Source organism: Miscanthus floridulus, chromosome 14 (assembly GCF_019320115.1).
Source record: "Miscanthus floridulus cultivar M001 chromosome 14, ASM1932011v1, whole genome shotgun sequence".
Taxonomy (NCBI): Eukaryota; Viridiplantae; Streptophyta; class Magnoliopsida; order Poales; family Poaceae; genus Miscanthus; species Miscanthus floridulus.
Window position 1 is genome coordinate 92,927,868 of NC_089593.1, and position 12,567 is coordinate 92,940,434.

A 12,567-nucleotide genomic window follows, 5' to 3' on the forward strand; every position below is an offset into this window, starting at 1 on the left:
AAGCTAGGGAGGTCAAAAGCAACGAAACAAATAAGAGATGATTCAATGGTCTGACCAATGGGCTATAACCGTGAAGATTACCAAAAGAGCAGCACAGACACATACACGACTCTCCAGGAACAAGGCGAGATGCAGGACGTGCACGACAACTCGCCGTCTGGGACCAACTACAGCAAACGTCAGAGAAGGCCGATCATGTGACAAACTGCAGCAGCTAGCTGTTAAGAAAAGGAAAGCTCCAAAAGAGCTCTATGGCCTATGGCAAGCTCCAAAAGAGCTCCAAAAGAACCCGTACATCTTCTGCAGGAAACCTATGGCCTGCAGGGCAGCCTGCTCATAACCAGGAGCGCAACAATCCTCCATGGACGCCCAGAAGAAAAAGCTACGACAGCGCCAGACCGGGCCAACACAAGGTAAATCTAGCTCGACGTCGTACACTAGCGTTCCATCTCCGGTAAACTCAGTAACCATGGCTGCATACGGCAAGCCACACCGGACCACCACACCCTGCAGCAGCGACAGGTAGGACGCACCCACAACGAATATTGATCCGTCTTCCCTCTGTGAACCTGAGCACCGGAAACAGCAAACAAGAATCGGAAAGGAGGAAAAAAAGAAAACACACCGACCACAAGACCACACGGCGCAACATCTAAGCATTTCGGCCATTGAAAGCGACAAACGAATCAAGGAAGAAAGGTACAGGCGAGAGTGCGGAAAAGGGGTATACCAACACGCCGAGGACGCAGCCTGTTGTTGCCCAGTCGCCGGCGGCGCTCCCACCTGGCAGCCGCACGCCCCAATACCTCGTCAGCAGCCCACTCCTAGTGCCGCCGCGCTCCGCCTCGTCAGCACCCCGCCGGTGGATCTGGATCTGGCCCCAAGCACCTGCAAATCATACGCAATGCGGTGGCACCACACGGCACGGCGGCGGCGCCGGGTACCCACCGGATTAGATGGTTCCGCCGGTAGAATAGAGGAGGAGGAAAGGGAAAGACGGCGAGTCCCACACCTGAGGCAAACGACAGAATTCGGAGCGGAAATCGAGAATGGAGGCTGAGGAGCTCTTTTATCGTCGTCGTTCGTCCCTTCGGAGCGGGCTGGGAGACGCTGTGGAGTTCGGAGCCGTGCGAAGGAGGAGGAAGCATGAGACGCTGCCACGCGGACCCCATCGTCATGCGAAGGAAGCAAGCCCCACCGACAGCGGCACAGGGTCAGCAATCACAAGCGGCCTAGTCCCACCGAACCCAGCCCAAAAGTGGACCACTCTGGGTGCTGACCAGTGGACCACCTAGTGCTAAGCCAATAAGCAGACGACAACGAAAAAAGAGCCCCGTGCAAGCTCCATACCGTGGAGGCCCAACTGATGTGCGGAGGCCATGCCGTGGGGGCCAACTCGCAGCGTAGCAGCAACTGCAGCGGCAGGCGCGCGCAGGCAACCGCCAGATGGACCTAGCGCCTTCTCGCCAATGAGCACACGACAGTGGCCTGAGGCACCCAATCTGGCGACGACAACGGACTGGGTGCTGACCGCACAGCCGGTTCTTTGAACAACGGTTTTGGGCAGACGGGCAAAACGGCACAAGAACCACAGATCACGAATCAGGCGGGCAAATTTTTTTTGCTACCGTGGACATGCTGGCCTCGCGAGCTGGCCACAACGAATTTACACTTTAAATGTTATTTTCCACTTGATAACATTTTCCATTATTTTCTAATATTGCGGGTTCTAATTATATTCTTCAGATAAATTGGCTAATAATGTAGTGACCTTCCCAAGCTTACCAATGTCCTCCCATTCAGCTCTAAAATCAGAGCGATGGTTCAACTTAATACAATCAATTTCAACAACTATGTTGACTGGTCAACATCCTCACTGAGTTTCATTCATCGTTCTGTGGACAATAGTGCCTACACAATTTTTCAGGATACATTCCAGAGCACACTCTAAGTTTGAGTTGTTCTCCTTTTTACCCGATGATGTCTTTTGGCCTTATAGGTGATTTCAATTGTAGATTAGCCATTTCCTTTATGAAGTAGTTGCTGCCTTTAACTTGGTGACAGCTACTTTTCTATCACTCTGCCTTTATTCCAGTTTTCACTACTAGCTTTCAGTTTCGATTCGTTCTAGATCATTAGCTACAGTATTGTGTTCAGTATGGATTTATTTTGCTCACACATAAGGTTTTGCATGGAGCTGGCCTATCGACGGTAGCACAATTTTTGCTAGCCGTTCCATTCATGTTGTGGCAGACAAAATCTGACCATCTCTCAATGTGCGTTGTAATCTTTTCAGCATATATAAGCGTGTGCCTATGGTGCCTAGCGTGTTCAGATATTATATATATTCAATTAGCCTTGATGTCAATTAAATCTATCTTGCTTGCTCTACCACTCGGATATTTTACCTATGGCAGAGAATGGTACCTATGGTAGAGAATGGTTTGGTGTCGATGCCTTCACCCTGAATATCATTTTCCTACAATTGTTCCATCGTTATTTATTTTGATATGAACCTACATCATGTAAGCATAGTCTGCATTTTGTTTTGCAGAAATAAAAAATAGGCAATGTGATAGCCACATACATATGTACATGACTCTCGGACGAAATAAAAGCAGCTCATCAAGGTTGCAAATAGGAGTGGTAGTGCCCTCTCTATTAACAACATCCCATTTTGCCTACTTTGTGGAAATGATCCTTCGTTTGGTGTACTTATTAATTTTCCCTTAAGTGCCATAAAGCTTGTTGCCTTCCAGCCTGTCGTGGAGTTTGGGTCAGCAGCAGTCCCATTATGCCGCTATTTGGAATCTAATTTATATACTTGCTCAGCTTACGTGCTCAACCAAGCCGCCCTACAGCAATCGTAGCAGGTAGGCTACAGCTAATTTTTATGCAGTTACATTCCTCAGACCAACTTTTGGTTGCTGGGTTCAAAAAATCTATTTGCGGCATGCCATACACTTAACATATGGCATCACCCTGCCCTCTTCTCTATGTTCGCAGTACGCAAACATGGTTTCTGTTTACTCAATTATATGCACTGATTCCGTAATGTATTTTCTCTGTACAGGGACATCCTTCTTACCTCAGTGTGGCATCACGGGCAGCTTGCTGCTGGTTGCAGGCTTCCAGGCTTTGAGCCTATAGGGTCTACCAAATGACAGAGTGGATGATCAGGCTACCAGTGCTGGCATCCCAGCAGCAAGGTAATATGGATTGTGTGTTTTTTTCAGCATGCTCATGTCATAACTCATAAGAAAGGATGATGTTTTCTTTTTCTATTTATCTATCTTGATTATTTTGATAGAAAATTATATGTGTCGGATGCGCAATGCTCATCCCTCCCAATGCACTGAATGTGCAAGGATAGGTGAAACTAGCTGTAATTCGTTTCTTTTTTACTGCAGGTAATGGTAGGACCCCTAATTTGTGATTTTTTCGGTTACTTTGCTTATCTTCCAGCCTTGTAACAAAGCTTTGTTGGTGACCTTTCTGACCGTGAACCAAAATACTAAGAACCTTGTCAGCGCCGTCAACCCAAATGTATAGCCACTCCGTCAACCATTGTGTGTACAAAATATGTATAGTTATGTGTAAGACAGCATTGCTACTTATCATGCCGCCTAATGTACAAAGCCACTCTGTGCTATACACTATTATGCAATGTATAAAGTACTGCCTATGCCATCAGGTTAGAACATCGCTAGACTTAAGTAGTCCCGTTATGTAAAATATATACCCTGCTTGTAATACACTGTCAAATATTTCTCATGCAAGTGCTCTAACCTACATAAAAAACCAATGTTCCAGCTTCCCTATATAACATATATGATGGATGCATTTCCGCCTAACTTGCGACGCGTGCAATGGCGTGCGTGATGCACTAGTACATATAAAAATTGAAGCTCATGTAGCAGCTAGTTTAATTTAGCAACATATGGAGTATACAGTTGCAAGTCCTTGCATATTTGCTGCTGTTCGAGCATTTGATTGTCTCCATTTCAATTCATTGTGTTTTCCAGCGACTCACTCAACATAAAAATGTTGAGTCAGCAACATGTGTACATGTAAGTATGTAACCAATTAGACTTTTAGCCTGTTCGCTTGATCGTAAACGATCGTAAATTTCCAGCCAGAACAATATTTTTCTCTCACACCAAACCAGCCAGCAGTAATAATCCACGATCGTATACGATCGTTTCAGCCCCAGCCGAATAGGCTGTTTAAACTTCCCAGCAGGGGGTAGAAATCTGCTATTATAGTACTTTAATGGGTTAATTGTACAGTTTGCACTCGCCTAGAGGTCAAGAAATCAAAATACAACATAAACGTTTGGATATATTCACGGATAGAGAAGCAACAATAAGCTTTACTTATGATTATATCCTATTGTTTGTTTTCTCTTTCCTTTTATATTTGACCAACCAAACTTGGTTGTCGCCAGAAAATAATTTTGAAAACAATGGTAACCAGCGACCAAAAATTTGTATGCTATGCACCGACATAAAACCTTTCATCAACGGAAAATAAATAAAATGTGACTTGCATGAATGAACAACAGGCATCAACTAGGCAGATGGATATGTTGCTGATTAATTCAACATAGGTAATTTAGAAAGCTCGAAAAATATGTCTTGGTCACTTGAAAAAAAGAGAGATCAGAATCATAAAGTACAGACTGATAAGTGGTGAACTCTTTTGCTGATGCGCTAACACCAAAAGTTACCATGCAAGGGGAAACCAACACTAGTGTTTGATGAAAGCATATCACTTTTCCCTGTGTCAATATAATTATCAACAGGGCCATGGAAACATATTATTCTGAATGAAACTCGGTAAGTGCCATTTCTTTTCTGTTATCTATAACTGTTTTTCTTCGCTGGATGTAGTCATGATCGTAGGTGTCGCTGATCACTGACACGAATCGCTCTAGCCATGGAAGCTGGTGGAGGTCAGCACAGCGGGGCAGCGACTGGCATGGGATTGTCTCCCAGGCTAACACGCCCCCCCCCCCCCCAAGTTGGCATGCAATCAAATGTGTCGCATGCCCAGATCTCAGATGGTGCTTGGATTAATCATGCAGCAGAGGCGGGCTCCATGGCTTCATCATCCCAGAACACACATTGCATTGCATAAGACCAGCACTCATGCCCACACCTGCACAAGTAAAGTTTAGCACCAAGATAAAGACCAGCACATGTATTTATGAATGAACAGTCTCTATTACATGCATTTTAATGACGAATGGCTATCTGTGATGACAACACAAAACATGCTTCACTACTTAAAAGCAGCACGATCGCCGCATCCTGATATGCCCAATACAAACAGAATGCTAGTGTAGAGAAACATTATCATGATCCTATACTCAATCAGCTACAAGATTTGTATCAAGTTGCTTCTTATGTCATGCAACAAATTGCAGTGCTGTTTTCGGAACCAGAATTATGGAAGACTGCACAATCAGAACTGAATGTCAATATTTTCATGCAAGCAACCAAGCCTCCACAGAAATGTAAGAATATGGCAGTCTGACACGATATAACTACCTAACACATTTCCATTGATTTGGGACAACTACCAATATTGGACTATTAGTCAAAGGAAACTAGGAATGTTTACTGCACTTTAAAACATAATCAATGTTTCTTCTGGGTCACTAATCACAAGCATTTGGATTACCTCAGTTGAGGAGTCGGATACCTTTGACAAAACCACAGAGATCAGGAAACAAATACTGGTTGTTGATTTAGACAAGACAGCTCAGTTCTATGCAAAAATTGTCTAGTTTTCTTTAGAAAGTACATGCATCAGAGGATGTTTGAAGATATTCAGACTTCAAATATCTGGCATATTTACAAAAAAGATACTCAGAGAGAGAGCATACCAGCAAGTCATATGGAAGCAGCCCTGTGTTAGTTCAATCATACGTCGACATCTCTGACAACACCTCCACCGGCCCTGTTCGCTTGTCTTATAATCCGTACTTTTCAGCTTGTTTTTTCAGCCGGAACAGTGTTTTTCTCTCACAACAAATCAGCCGGAACAGTGTTTCGGCTTTTTTTCCCAGCGAAGCGAACGGGGCCAATGGCGAAGCAAAGATAGGTCTCCAGCATCTCTTTCATCAACAGGCCTCTGGTACTCATCACAGCCCATCATGATGTGCCACTCCATAGTTGATACATAGTATCTCTATGGCATTCTGGGCACTCAATACAACTGAGATCTTGCTGACTTGATGAACTTGCCCTAGAGAAGTGCGGACTAAGGTCTAACAGCACTGAACAATTTGGAAAGGGGCTATAAAATCTTTCTATTTCTGAGGTGCCATCTTCTGCAAATATCCTCTTCAGGGAATCATAGCTGCTAACTGGAAGGAATGACTTACACTCACTAGCAAAAATAAGATATTTACACCTTAATTGCAGACACAAAATAGGCAACTTTGAGGCCAGCAGCTTCTCTTCAACATACCCAGTCAGGCAATTATAGCAATATGTGTGTGAACAACCTGTCTTGAACTCTTGATCATCTGAGCACCTAGTTTCTCATCACGGCAAATCAGGCAGGTGCCAACCTCACAGGGAGATAGATATCCAATGTCTATAGCTTCTTAGTGGTGAGCAGATCAAATGGAATGGGTGTGGTTTAGGGCGTGATCTGGCTAAAATTTAGAAACCTATTCTGTGATTGAATACAATGAACCAACTAGTTCATCATGCCAGTTATCTGAACCCTGCCAAAGAGCATACCTTTGTGGCTTTGTCATTGGAATGAAGCATTGTCCTCTCTATGCGCGTTTATCGGTTTATGCTACCTCAAATGAACACACAGGTTGGCCACTTGGCCCTAACATTTGACAATGAAAAGAAAACATTCTATCACACTAAACAGAATGACGGAATACAACGCAAAAACATACAACATGCACCTAGGTTGCCACTATATGCATCGCAGAAAGATAAATTCGCAGACACTGCATCATGAGTGTGGGTGTGGCGTCGGCGGGCGTGGAGACCTGCCCCGCGGCGCACTGGACGAAGGGGAGGCGGCCCAACTGCTTCATCTGCACGACGGAGGTCTAGGGTGCGGCGATGCTCCTATCGTAGGCGAAGACCCCGTCGTCGCCCATGCCACGGAGGCGGAGGCGGAGGCGGAGCGCACGCACGTCCGTCGCTCCTGACAGAGCGCCCGTGCTGGCGGCACAGCTCGACGACGCTGCTCGCGCCGGCCTCCCCTCTGGTGCGGATAATGGCGGCGCCCTCGCGGACGCGGCCCAGCGCCTCCACTCCAAAGCCACCCAACGGAGCCCCGAGAAAGGACCGGACCTTCTCACTTGGGGCTCGGCATCCAGCCCCTACCGCCCGAGCCCCGTGGCGATGGGCATGACTTCCTCCTGCACCCTCACCGGCTTCTCCCCTGCAGCATAGCCACGCGGTCACCGCCGGACGCCCGCCAGGGAATCGAGATCTGGGCTCCGGGGAGAGGAAATCCTGACCTGAGAGGCGCGGCGGGCTGATGCGGCGGACGCCGAAGAAAGCCGAGCTGCCCAAGGCTGGCAGCATTGGAGATAGCGATCTGGACTGGGCCTCAGCCCTCGGGGTACAGTGTTTACAGCCCGCGGAGATCGCAGGCCGGCCAAAAGTAGATGATGAATTTGTTTGTGGCTGTTATAGGGCTGGGTTGAGCCACAAAGCAAAGCTCAACCAACACACGGCAACAGCTGCGGCTGCGATGATCTCCCCGATTCCTTTTCAGTACGGAGGAGAGGATTCTCTCGCTCGCTCGGTCGTTCCCTGCGGGCGTGATCTCACCATCGTTCGATCCCATCCCCGTCCCATCCCACCGGAGTCCCTCTCTCCCAGTCTATTTCCTTCTTTATTATCGACTTCTGAGTGACATACAAAACACCATATATTTTTTCTTAATCTAAGCATGTGGGATATCAATTATTTAAGTATACTTAAAATTATATTTATATCCATTATTCATAGTATATATGCTTAAATTTACATGTACATTTCAGCTTGGACCTCTCCTGCCCAGTTCGCTTCGAAGAATTCAAAGGTTAACGGATACGAACGTTGTTATAGCTTGTTCTTGAAAGGAGCTAGCTTTTGAATATGAACGTCCTTCCTCCCATTTATTAAACCTAGATTGAGAATTTCTTCAGTTGCCCACTTCTGATCCACCAGTTGAATCCATTATCTCTCTTTTCTTGGCAAGGAATTGAATCTGGTATCTAATCCCTAAAAAGTGCAAACTTCAAGGTTTCCCTAGTCACCCTCGATCCGAGCTTGAGACCTCCAGACTCTTTTAGTTACTTTCTGTCGGGTTCATAAACCTGGGGTCCCTCATGGACCGGCTTCCCAGCAAATGCTCGGCCCAACAGACGACCTTGCAAACGACGCGCAACTCCTGGGCCGGTCCAAATACCTAAAACGACAGGCCAAAAGGGCGATCCAATCTCCGACCGGAAGGCCTCGCTAAGGAGGAACAGCGCTCGCTTCCGACTCCGGCTCGCCTCTCCGACCAGAAGGCCTGGCCAAAGAGGAACAACGCTCGCTTCCGACTCTAGCCCATCTCTCCGACCGGAACGTCTAGCCAAACACCGCTTCCGACTCCGACCCGCATCTCCGACCGGGGATGCACCGAACCCCTACTTACAGCTCTTCTCCGACTGGCGCAGTCGGAGCCGACTGGGACCAACCGACCGGGGACGCCTGCTCGGTGAGGACCAGGGAACGAACGAAGCAAGTAAGGCAGGACACTCAAATCAACCGCAATACCGAGGACCGTACCCTGCATACCTGCAGGACAGTAACCGACAGGACATGTCAGAAAGGTGCCCTACAACCTTCTAGGCATGCCAGAGCCCAAGCAGTGTTGTGGACGCCGACATTGGGCCTATAGTGTTGTGGGCGCCATCAACTCCCATACCAGATAAAGGCGGTAAGGCTCCCCCCACATGCCTCTGAGCATCAACAGTATTGTGGGCGTCGTCATTTACCATACATGGTGAACACGGTAAAACCTCCCACGTGCATCTGACAACAACAGTGTTATAGGCGCCTATCATCATCTTGTATCCGATGGCGTGAGCAACAAGACTTAGTAGCATACGTACTCTCGCTCCCTCTTTCGCTTGTAAGGCCATCCCCTTCATCTATAAAAGGGGATGCGCTCTCTCCCAACAACCGGATCCATCAGTTTACTTATATCGATTCACCCTCTGCTAGCTTTAGACTCTCTAAAGCTACACAGAGCGTACGCTCGAACACTTAGCACATAGCGGAGCTCCTATCACTCTTGGCCCTTCAAACTAGAGTCCGACCGAACCTCTTGCACCTCCCATCTTACTCCCTTCCGTTTGTAACCCCACAGCAAACTTCGAGCACCTGGGCTCAGGAATAAAGTCACCGACCGACTCAAACTGGATGTAGGGCACGTTGCCTAAACTAGTATAAACACTGTCTCATTGAGTGCTAGGCTATATCCGATCATAACGTACGGCAAAACTACAAATATTTACGTGTTGGTCACTTTCTGCACCGACACTTTCTTTCGATATCTCGTTTTGTTGCTTGACCCTTTTGGTGTTCTTTGTTGCTTTGTTGTTCTTGCCCAGAGTTTGGGTTTTCATCTTTATTAATACAACCAGTAGCTCTCCTATCCGGTTCGTTCAAAGCAAAAGTAAGTCATAGCCTCATAGGAGGTCAGAGAGGGAGGAGGCAGGTAGAGGGAAGTGGAGCTTCAAGGAGTGGATAAAGGAGGGTGAAGTAATGGATCAAGATAGGATTTTTAGATCCGCGATCAACGCGTCAAGAATATCTCTGGCATGTATTTATATATGCATGGTTTGGACCAAGGTGGATTAGTGTTAGGAGATGTTGGTGCAACAGGATCTCTCTTAGTCTCTTCCATAGCTATACAATCTTTATTTGTGAGTCTCTAATGAAACCAGCCAGAAATGGTGTAAATTAAGAACTTTACTAAGGAATTATAGGATTTTGTCAGGGTCGCGTAACTCGGCGAACGAAAGAGCCTACCTCGGTCCTTATTTTTTTTAGAATTACACGGTACAACGTAGACGCCCACAATACGCACGTAGACTCGATCACCCCTATGAACACACGTACGCAAACCCTATTAGTATAGTGGTAGTCTTGTTTGCCTCCCATGGACGTTCCTATATTTTAGACTTGTTTTTTAATTAAAGGTGTCTAAGATATGTGTAATTTGCTTTGTGCAGTATATCTTGAGAGATAAGTTTGATCCCATAATTCCTATGATGAGTTACTTTTTATCATTAAAAAAAAGGTAATGCTACAAACAAGACGTCCGACATCAGACTCCCCTCCAGACGCATGGCGTGACATGCACCATAACTTTACCTCACTGCCGCACGCACCGCTCGCCTAAAAAAATAAAAAAAAAACAAAATCAACTCCTGGCCACCTCGCCTCGCTCTGCACGCACCGCCTGCCCAACGACCTCTCTCTCGTGCTTTCCTGCACGCCTTGTCCAACCACGGCATCCTCCTCCCCCACCTCGGCGACTCCTTCCCCACACCGGCGGCGCCCCTCCCCCCACCCCGGCGTCCTCACCCACCGGGAGCCCCCAATGCCGCAGATCCAGTGGCCCACTCCCACACCCTGGTGAGATCCATGGAGCACGAGCGAGATCCATGAAATGTGGCATGGTGGTGTTGCAGGGGAGTGGGTGGCTCTCCCCCACCCCGGTGCGGCATCCCCCCCACCCCCGGCGGCGCCCTCTCTCACCCCAACGACTGAGCTCCCACCACCCCAGCGGCCATGGCACTTCTCGCCCCCCATCTCCCACCGTCGTCGCCGAGCAAAGCCCGACACTAGTATGGTGGCACTGGTGCTCGCGCATAGCCACTCGCTGTTGTCTTCGACCCCGACGACCGGAATCGACCGGCTTAGCCTTTCCCTTCCCTATGTTGTATATGTATGTTTAAAGTGTTTTAGGCGTTTCAGATGTATGTTGCAATTATTTCGTATGGATGTTGCAAAAGTAGATCAGGGGATGTTGAACATGTTGCATATGTTTCAAGTGTTTTAGAGCCTGTTTCAAGCGTTTGTTCAAAATATTTCATCTGCTTTCAGACGTATGTTGCAATCGTTTTAATCTGTATGTTGCATATGTTTTTACACATATGTTGCAACAATATGTTCCAACATGTTTCATCTGTTTCACTCTTCTGTTGCAGCAAGTGTTTTCATGTTGCAAGTTGCAAGTGTTCGATCTAGATGTCGCATATGTTTTCACACATATGTTGCAAGTGTATGTTTTAGATGTTTTATCTGTTTCAGACGTATATTATATTCAAGTGTTTCATGTTGCACATGTTTCGTTCTATTCGGAGAGTCAGGGGGCGCTGGGGAATGAGGCGAACGGATGAGGATGGGGTGAGTTAGGTATCGGGGTAGATGTGTCAGGCGTGTGGGCAAGCTTATAGATAAGCATGGTGAGGTGCGGGATTTTGTTTTATTCGCATATTAACGTTTCAGCGGAAATTTGCCCCGTCCGATGCAAAATGCCTGGATCGAAGTATCGGACGTCCGGGCACTAGCAACTCTAGATACTGTAGCACATTCGTTTTTATTTGGTAATTAGTATTCAATCATGAACTAATTAGGCTCAAAACGTTTGTCTCGCGATTTTCAACCAAACTGTGCAATTAGTTTTTTTTCGTCTACATTTAATGCTCCATGCACGTATCGCAAGATTCGATGTAACGGCTACTGTAGTACTTTTTGGGAAAACTTTTTGAAACTAAACAAGGCCTGACTCTCAGTTCGTGTAGTATTTGGAGCAGATGAACTGTTCCTTTTTACTGTATGTTGTTGGTGAGATGGAGCAGATAAGCTTAGAGCAATTTGGACGACCATTATAATTTCAAGACAAACTTCAACGTTCTTGTGGACATGGTCTAGAAAAAAAGTACCCGGCGACAATCAGAGGCATTTTTTCTCTAGTGAACTAACAAGAGGGTGTGTTTAGAAGGTGAGAATTTTACAGAAATAAGCAGATAATAACTCTAAAAAGTTACCTATACAAACAAACAAAAGCAACATGGTCCACCCGACTGCTATATTTTAGAAGCAATGCTCTTTGCAGCGACATTTTAGAAGAGAACTTCCATCCAAAACAAAGAAAGTTTGTAAAGTTATTATAGTGAAGAAAAAATCATTATAGTATCTGACATCAATTTCAGCTCTCTAGAAGCCATGCCAAGGTGGCTAGACGCCCAAACTAGGGATGGAATCGGATTAGGAAAAGAGAGTCGCAATGCTGCTTATTGCTTCATCAGCCAGCCAAAAATCCAGAAGGAGACGCGGTAGCAAAAAAGCAGAGGAGAGGAGCCAACACGGCACGCTAACAAAAACCACGAGAAAATTGAATATTTGACACCTAATCCGGGCGTATGTGAACATTTGACATCTAATTCGCGCGTCGTTAAAAATTTAACACTCTGGCTGCGAATTCATTGAAAACAAGTGTTTTCTTCTCCTTTTCTCCATTTAACATTTTTTCTTT

General features: G+C 46.4%; 1 long non-coding RNA gene and 2 pseudogenes across 1 annotated transcript; all 3 read right to left on the minus strand.

Moving 5' to 3' along the window:
• LOC136505182 (putative pentatricopeptide repeat-containing protein At5g43820) overlaps positions 1–12,567 on the minus strand; it is a 52,560-nt pseudogene that overhangs the window by 30,303 nt on the left and 9,690 nt on the right.
• On the minus strand, positions 4,588–6,616 carry LOC136504018 (E3 ubiquitin-protein ligase RSL1-like; annotated as a pseudogene).
• On the minus strand, positions 6,729–7,634 carry LOC136505126 (uncharacterized). The gene is made up of 2 exons (XR_010771104.1): positions 7,502–7,634; positions 6,729–7,422 (listed from the first exon to the last, which is right to left on the minus strand). It is a non-coding gene; the product is annotated as an uncharacterized lncRNA (long non-coding RNA).